The sequence below is a fragment of the Chelonia mydas genome, chromosome 11 (genome assembly GCF_015237465.2).
Source record: "Chelonia mydas isolate rCheMyd1 chromosome 11, rCheMyd1.pri.v2, whole genome shotgun sequence".
Taxonomy (NCBI): domain Eukaryota; kingdom Metazoa; phylum Chordata; order Testudines; family Cheloniidae; genus Chelonia; species Chelonia mydas.
In genome coordinates, this window is record NC_051251.2 from 45,985,691 (window position 1) to 45,995,299 (window position 9,609).

The following is a 9,609-nucleotide window of genomic DNA, read 5'->3' on the forward strand; positions in this document are numbered from 1 at the left end:
ACTGTGTACCATGCTGATAGCATTTCTTTGCATGTTTATCTGTTTAACCTATCTAGGCATTTATAATGCTCAATAGAAATAACTGAGCTGAATGAAGATGAATTTTTTTGTACTGCAGGAGAATGAGGCAATTCTCACAGCAAATGCTGTAATCTTGCTCGAAAAAGCAGGAGAGGTTGTGCAGATGCTCCAGTCTAGGTGCCATAGGGGCAGATGTACCAAAGGAAATAGCTGTGGAAGGGTTTGCATATTTTCCTTTCATTAGAAATAGCCTGCAGTAGCACTTACTGCTCCATACCCCCTCTTCAAAAGGGTTTCCTGTAGTCCATTAGCATCAGCTAGGACTCTCCCTCCCATTAGTCTGTGACAGTATACAGTACATATGGCTGTGTTGACACCCAAATCATTCTGAGATGGTATTTTTGTTAGTGGTGTTTTCTTACTTGATGAGGCACAAACCATTCCAAACACAGCCCTCCACCCCACGTTCATATTATTAGTAAAGAAAAGGTTTTGTCACAGAGCCAGAGCTACAAGAAAAGCTGGTGCTCCAGCTGAAATAGAACAGAAGTTACTTGAATGAGACCGAAAATGTTGATCTTGTGAGTCTGTGGCGAGATGTCAACACTGAAAACCTCTGAAGGACTCTATTTCCGCTGCACTAGAAATCTGTGTTCAGCTGCATGGGACTCTGAAAATTCCTTGAACATACAGTTATATATTTTTATCTTCACATGACAAGATTGACATGTGCAGTGGAATGAGCCTAGTCCCCACTGACTAAATAGTTTCACCTAATTTCTTTTGTCATATCTACAGTAACTGATAACTTGTGTAGGTTACTTATCCTCAACCATATTCTTCCCTCATTGACATGCTCCCAAGCCCTCTGACTTATCACTGAAAACCCTGATGGAAGAACTATGTTTTAAGGAGGGATTTGAAGGAAATTATGTAGTAGGGGATGGAATTCCAAACAGAAGGGGCATATGGAAGAAGATACAAAGATAAGAGTGGAACAAGAATACAAAGGGACCAGTTAGAAAGGTGGTTTGGGAGGAACAAAATGGGGAGGAATAGGAAGGAGTGATCACTGATATATACTGGGAAATTATTAGAACTGTAATTGCAAAGCTTCTGACAGGATTCTCATTTACAGTCTGTGGTATTCACACCTCCACCCCTCACACATACACAGCAGCTGTTATAAACAAGAAGAATGTTTGCTGTATTGGCTGATGGGAAAATTAATGAAGATAGTAACTTACCTCAGCTTCTTTTTTTTGAGGTGAATTTTCAATAAGACAGCATATTCAGGTTCTTACATTGCCTTTATCACCATAGTATCTTGAGTGCCTTCCTGCAGTGCATTAGGTGATATGACTAACATTTGTTACATGTTGTTCATTATCTCCTTCTTGCCTCAAGGGGACAACTGAGGATGCAGTACAAGTGTAGTGTATTGTACTGGTAGGTTGTTTTTTTAGTGTATATATTTATGTACATGGAGTATAAAGCTGTCACCCTAAGACCTTATCTCAGAGGTTTTGATGCTTTTTTAGATCTCTTGGGCCCAGGCCATTTAACACTTTGAAGATAAGTACTGTGACCTTGAACTTGACTAAGTATTCTATGGGAAACCAATGTAGTGTGTGGAGGACAGACTTAAGGTGTTCTCAGTAGCCTGTGTTCTAGAGGAGATGTGCTGCAGCATTCTAGGCTAGGTGCTGCTTCCTAAGGGCTGATGGCTTCATGCCCAGGTATATTGTGTTAGTTCAGCTGGGTGGTGATGAAGACACATACCACTGAAACCAAATTATCATCTGCCAGGATGGGATGGAGTCTTCTAGCCAACCGGAGGTGGTAGAAAGCATTACCTGTGGATATTACTATGTGAGACAACATCAGCAAGGAATCCAGCAGGACTCCTAAACGATGGACTGAATTGACCATTTGTGGGTGTGTACCTTTAATCAAAGGAGATGGCACTATTGCTGCAAACTCCTCTAAGTGCTTTTTTGCCCACCAGCCTAACCTCTGACTTGCTCAGATTCAGTTTCAACCAGCTGTATTTGATCCATGAGCTGATTTCATTCAAGCATTGAACCATCTTGGTAATAGTGCTATGGTAGTATGGAGTGGTGTTTCAGTAGAGCTGTGTGTCACATGCATATTAATGGTTCGTGTCATCTTATCCGTTCTCCTAGGGGCTGCTTGTAGATGTTGACTGGGACCAGAGACATAATTGATCATTGTTGGACTCCACAAGTGAGGGGTCCAGTGACAGAGATATAGGTGAATATCAAATATAGATTCACCTGTTCTATTTGTCTTCCTTAGTGGTTGGATTTCACTAGAGGGACAATGCAGGAGGGGAAAAAAAGACAATGTAAAATGAAATCAGTGTGGCCTAAGGGAAGTTATAAGCTATTTAGTGAAGGATAGCAGAAACTTAAATAATGTCATGCCAAATTCTGTCCACATTTACAGAAAGAAAGCCCCATTTGGTGCTGTAATCTTAGGATGAGTTATGATGTGACTAATTTGATAACAAAATGAATTTTTGCATGCATGCATTTAATTCAGTACTGACCCATCACCTAGGATGGTACTGAGAAATTTTATACTTCTGGAGATGCTATCTTTCAGCTAAGGCCTGGAACCAAAACACTAATTCCTTCTGGTCATACAATTTTTTTCAAGGATAAGGGTGTTTACCTTGGTGTCCTGGAAAACTCCAATTTGACTAATTGCATTTTGCCTACCGAAGGAAAGAATTCAGCCTGTAGTTGCAAATGGAGGAGATGTTCTTCACTTTCCTTTTTTGTTGGGTAGCTGGCAAAGAACATCTACCACATTCTTTCAGTGCAATGGTCAGTCCATTTAATTGATGAGTAGAAATTCTCAGGATGGGAAGTGCAGTATAAGCTGAACTCTATGAATAATAATTGCTTATCACTGAGTGAGATCACTGCCTTCTTTATGACAACAGATGGTGAACAGGAAGCAGGACAATTGTGAAGACTCCCTTCTGCCCTTGCTGAGTTTGCCCCAGATATATCATTTGGGGGTGAAGATTTCCCCCTGTGGAACAGAAGAGGGTTGCAAATGTGAGAAATCCCCAAGATTCCATGCAGATTTTAGGTTTCTGCTAGAGGTCTTGTGTTTCCACCCCCTACCACCACTAGCTACCTGTCTGCATGACTCCAATGCAATTGTACTGCCAAAATCAGCCCAGCCGTGGGTTACCCCAGGAATCATCTATTTACTCTGGCAGTTTCCACAGTACCATTAACTGTCCAGAATATAGAATGTATTTATTTTCCTAACTGTTCCTCATAGGTTTGGTGGGGAGAAGGTGTTCATCCTTCTGGTCCTACTCCTGGCCCACACTCCTCCTCCCCCCACCCACATAAGCAATCTGCACTCTCAGAAAGCCATCCGTGGGGCCCTGAGGAGGTGGGAATTGCACAGCAAAGGTCTGCATGCGGCCCTTGCTGTACGTAAAGCCTTATGGGATGATCTGGCACACAAATTTGTTTGCACAAACCATGCTGAAATTAGCTCACAGAAAAGATTATCCACAATGTAATTAGTTCACTGATATTTTTCATAGACAATATTGTACTTCCCAGCATTAGCAGCTGCCAGGGAGAATACAGGCCACACCTGAACTACCATGTTGTTACTGGAAACAGCTACTAGAAGTCCTAGGAACAAGGGATTAACTGGCAAATCAGTATTTTCAACTGTTTGGATGTGTCTAAATTGCCTGGTGACATCTGGGCTAGTTAGTGATGGATGATTAGTGTTTGAAAAAGTTAAATATTTAGAGCAGGCCTATTAAGATAAACCGTTTAATTTATTACAAAATTATTACAGCTTTTCTTTGTATGCTTACACAATGTGCTTCTAATTAGACAAAATATGTAATAAACTAACAAACCATAAATGCTGGTTCCAGACTTCTATCCAAAGTTTAAAACCATAGCCTACAAAACATTTTTATTTCAGAAATCACTAGCAGTTCAGTTGATTATTTTCCCAGCTGTAGATCTGCAGAAGAATGGGGAAAACCAGATGTTCACACACAATGTGCAAACTTCTTCTTACAGTTTATGAACTCACAAATGTGAATAGTAGGAGGGTGGCCCATTTCTAGCACAAAAGGGAAATAGCTTAATCATATCCAAAGTGAGGAAAGTGCCACACATATATTCACTGTAGATCAGTTAGTGAAAATTCCAGTGATTTAGAGGATGTGTGTTTTCACTGACATTGAAGCAGAATGATCTACATTCAGAATGATATATTGTCAGAGTAATACCAGGACAATTGATAGTACTATTAAAATGGAGGAAACAAGATAAAAGTCCATTAAAATTATGTGAATGCACCTGATTTGAGTCTGGAAAAGCACGTAGCGTTAGAATAAGAGCTTACTATCTTTAGCATAGTAAGGGTGTGTATGTTCATTCACCCACTCATCTGGGACTCCAGGAAAGAGAGTCATTAACACTGGCACAGTGCCTGAGTAAATTAAGATTGACTTGACATTGAAAACCAGGCTCAGAAGTAGTATGGGGGGGGGGGGGGGAGGACTGAACTGTAATTCATCAGATCTTCCTTCTTCCCTCAGACATCCCTTACACCTCTTAATTTGTAACCCCAAAAGATAGACCAGCAAAAAGAAGAGAAAAAAGAATTTCTATTCTAGTTGAGTCCATTTGGGTAGATACGGAAACACTTTTTAAACGTTGAATTTGATTACATCAGCACAGCACAAATTGACTCAAGCAGAACCACTGCCTCAGTTTCCCACTGGTCAGCAGTCTCCCTCTGGATGTCTGGACACACCCATGCCTCAGGCTCCCCTTGTTATTAGGTAGGGTGTGCTCTGCAGCCATGGAAAGACCTCCCTTCTCAGCGTAAACAAGAATTCCAGACAAAAACAACACAAATCTGCTCCCCTCAGTTCAGGGAAGCTTCACCTCCCTAGACCACAGCATGCTCTACTCCCTTCACATAGGTTGTAACGGTTCCTGCACTATCTTTAGATAGCATCGTAAGGGCATCTTCCTGCTACAGTGCTTCCATTCCCAGGATGCGAGATCATGAAGCAATTGTTGCTCCACTCAAAACCACCCTGCTTGACTTTCCTCCAGGACCACTTCCTATGATTGCCTGATTCCTCTCAAGCCTTCTCACTAGCCCTTTTCTTTGAACTTTCAGCCTGACCTGTCTTCAATTGCCTCTCAGCACACCCCCACACTGATTTTTAGCCAGGCCCAGATTATGGATGTGTACCAACCCATGCTGCTCTTATTACTCCTCCCCCGCAATCACTCCTCCCACTGAGGTACAGCAGCTGCCTTTTATTTCCTGCTTCCCTTTTCCCAGCAGGCCTTGTTGCAGCCTCCAATTGCCTGGTCCTTCCTGGGGACTACAAGTCCCAGAATTCCCTTGATCTGAGAAGAAACCAGGCAGAAATAGGACTTGAACCCTTCCTAATGGTCCCATTCACCTTGAGACAGATCTCCAAGTTGTGATTAAAGTTGTCTCTGCTGTAAGCTAAGGATACATCTACACTGCAGTTAAATACCTGCAGCTGGTCCGGGTCAGCTCACTCAGGCTCACAGGGCTCAGGCTGCTGAGCAGTAAAATTGCAATGTAGATGCTCAGGTTTGGACTGCAACCTGAGATCTGGGACCCTTCTCCCTCGTGGGATTGCAGAGCCTGCAATTTTGCAGGCACTCAGCCTGAGCCCCAGTCAGCTGACCCAGGCCAGCTGCTGGTGTTTAATTTCAGTGTAGAAGTACCTTATCTTTCTCAGAAGTTCACAGTAAAGCTCTGTGAAACTTCCTGGCTCATTTCCTTTCTTAGATTTGTCGTATGTGGTTTTGAAACTTTTCAGTTTTAGTTTACCTCAAACCAAGAGGTAAGGCAGGGGTGGGCAAACTATGGCCTGCGGGCTGGGGCTTGCCCTGTTCCAGCACTCTAGCCCTGGAGCAGGAGCAGGAGCGGGGGCTGCTCCACGCGGCTCCCGGAAGCAGCGGCATGCCCCCCCCCCGGCTCCTACATGTAGGGGCAGCCAGAGACCTCCACTCTGCACACTGTCCCTGCCCCAAGTGCTTCCCCTGCAGCTCCCATTGGCCAGGAATCACAGCCAATGGGAGCTGCAGGGGCGGTGCCTGCAGACGGGGCAGCGTGCAGAGCTGCCTGGTTGCGCCTCTGCGTAGGAGCAGGAGAAGGGACATGCTGCTGCTTCCAGGAGCTGCTTGAGGTAAGCGCCACCCAAAGCTTGCACCCCTGAGCCTCTCCCTCCCGCACCCCCCTGCCTCAGCCATGATCCCCTCCCACCCTCCGAACCCCTCGGTCCCAGCCTGAGCACCCTCCTACACCCCAAACGCCTCATCCCCAGCTCCACCCCAAAGCCTGCACCCCCAGCTGGAGCCCTCACTGCCCCCCCATGCCCACTCCCCCACCCCAGCTCCCTCTCCCACACCCTGAACTCCTCATTTATGGCCCCACCCCGGAGCCCACACCCCGAACCAGAGCCCTCACCCCCTCCCACTCCCCAACCCCAGTTTTGGGAGCATTCATGGCCCACCATACAATTTCTATTTCCAGATGTGACCCTTGGGCCAAAAAGTTTTCCCCACCCCTGTGGTAACGCAGTGAACTGGGTTTCTTCCTGGACCACTTCTCTGTGGCTCAGTTTTCCTGCCTGTCAAATGGAAATGATATCTATGCAGACTAGGAGGTATTGTTTGTGTGGTGGTCAGATACCCTGATGATAAATACCCAAAAGGCCTAAATAAAAGTAAAACTCAATTCAGTTATTCTATAATCCATAAACTGTTAAGCCCCCTTCTCTCCGGACAGCTCTCCTCCTGAAAGGCTGAGGATTCTCCATCTTTGCTCTATTCTTGAGGATGGACAAGGAAGGTGAAATTGTTCTGAAACTCATCCCTTCCCCTGGATGTTTCATAAACAAGCAGCTGGTGCTTCCTCTGTAACTTATCTATTTGTGTCACCTCATTACTATCACACTCACTGATACCCTCCATGTCTGCCCCTTCACCAAATTCAGTGCCATCATAAAAAGTTGATTTTGGGGGGGAATTTGTTTGGGAATTTGCCTGCAAGCCAACCCAGGGAATTTCACATGGTAAATTTCATGCAGCTCTACTTTGTACAAGTGAAAAAAAAAATCAACCTGTGAATAATTTTTCTTACTTAACAATTTATTTTATTTATTTTTCAAAATTAAGAGCAATCTATCTATTGGCTGCCATTGAATTTTTGAAAGATAATGCCCTGACTTACAACAAAAACATGCCGCCCACCCATTTTAGACACATTTCTGTTTGTGAAAATGGCTTAGATTTAAAGCTGAGCCTGATTCTCATCTCGTGGTGGCATAAATCAGGAGTGACTCCACTGAAGTTGGAGTTACACTGGTGGAAATCTAACAGAAGTGAGAGGAGAGCCCGGCTTACTAAACAGAACATGAAAATAATCTTCAACACAATTGAATACCCTTTGATTATTTAAAAATGTTAAGGGGAAGCTGAGGCATGTAAGCTTAAAAATCATGTTGTACACATGCACAATACACACTTCTTTTGGATGGCTTTTGTTAGGAACAGCATGAGGTCTAACTACATAAACACATGACGGACCGGTCTTGTGGCCTATTGCGTACTTCATCAGGGTCTAAACGTTTTCCAATCATGTAATTGTTAGTTTATAACGTAGATAACATAGGTTTAAAATGACATCATTACTATCCACAATGGCCGATGAAGGAGCGATTATGGAATTAATAGCTGGTATTTTTCAGTGTCTGAATTCAAATAGCTGGTAGCTGTCCCTTTATTTACAAAGAGAAAATGAACGAACAAGAGGGACGAATATTTATTTACACCCTCACCGTACAAAGGAGCCATAAGCGGATATAAATCTAAAAGAATCCTGTAGAATTGGGAATGAGATCACTGGATCATACCACAGCATTATTTTGAACCCATGTAATATTTTTGATTTGTGTGGGGGTGGGGGATTTGGAAGAGAAGGTCCTGCTCCCTGCCTGTATGATATTAGTAACTGCCCAGAATATAGCTCAAGTGAAACAGCTCAAATTAAAAACAGCTCCCCCCTTAAACACACAGAGAGACAAACTTACTGTCTTCCAAAAGCCCAAATTAAGAAACAGTTGTTTAATATTTATATAAAAAATCATTTGAAATAAGACCAGGGCAGTTCTCATTCTCAGCTCCACAGGATTCTATTTGTTCCCTTCAGTATATCCAGAGTGGGTGGAGAGCTACAGAATTTCATCAGAGGAAGAGCAGAATTAAGGTGTTTGTAAGTTTTTTGGGTTTTAAGCTTATTGCTATTTGATCTGTCTTCACTAAAGAAAAAACTAGAAAGAAATGGGATCTTAGAATGAGATCTGTGATGTCTTAATGCAGAGAAAACAGCCTCTGTAACCTTCTGTCTAATGGAAGCTGCAGAGATTTGCTGGGCTTCATATCTGCAGGGCTGTGCCTTATATTTAAGGCTCATATTCTGAGCCAAACCAAATACCCAAAACTTCTGAAGTTCATTCTCTAGCAGTGCAGAATCAGACTTTCCACAGTAGCTCTCTTCTCAAAGGGTATGCCTATCTGAAAAGCTTTTTTGGTTTCCCCAGCAATCTCATCCTCTCCAGGGCTGACATGCATGGTCTACCCTGCTGTTGGCGACAAGACAACTATTTTCTGCTGGTTCAAGCCCCGAGAAAGAAAGAACAGGGTTGGAGGAAGTCAAAGGTCTGCACGAGTTTGACTTTATTAATGACAATGAAATGAAATGCTGAAGATTAAGAGAATGCTTAAAAACCAACACAGATACAATATGAACTTGCTTTGTCATAAACCAGTCGGAGAAGACTTCAATCTCTCTGGTCACTCGATTTCAGACCTAAAGGTCGCAATATTACAACAAAAAGACTTCAAAAACAGACTCCAACGAGAGACTGCTGAATTGGAATTAATTTGCAAACTGGATACAATTAACTTAGGCTTGAATAGAGACTGGGAGTGGATGGGTCATTACACAAAGTAAAACTATTTCCCCAGGTTTATTTCCCCCTCCCCCCCACTGCTCCTCGGACGTCCCTGTTAACTGCTGGAAATGGCCCACCTTGATTATCACTACAAAAGGTTTTCTCCCCCCCGCTCTCCTGCTGGTAATAGCTCACCTTTCCTGATCACTCTTGTTACAGTGTGTATGATAACACCCATTTTTTCATGTTGTGTGTGTATATAAATCTCCTCACTGTATTTTCCACTGAATGCATCCGATGAAGTGAGCTGTAGCTCACGAAAGCTTATGCCCAAATAAATTGGTTAGTCTCTAAGGTGCCACTAGTCCTCCTTTTCTTTTTGTGAATACTTGTAGACTATTCATTTTGGGCCTGATCTAGATAGAGCCAATTGAAATCAATGGAAAGACTCCCACTGACCTCAGTGGGATTTCTATCAGGCCCTTTGTCAGAGGAAAAAATGGGATATTTTCCTCTAGCAAATCAACAAGTGAATGTGAAGAATGTGGAGAGAAGAA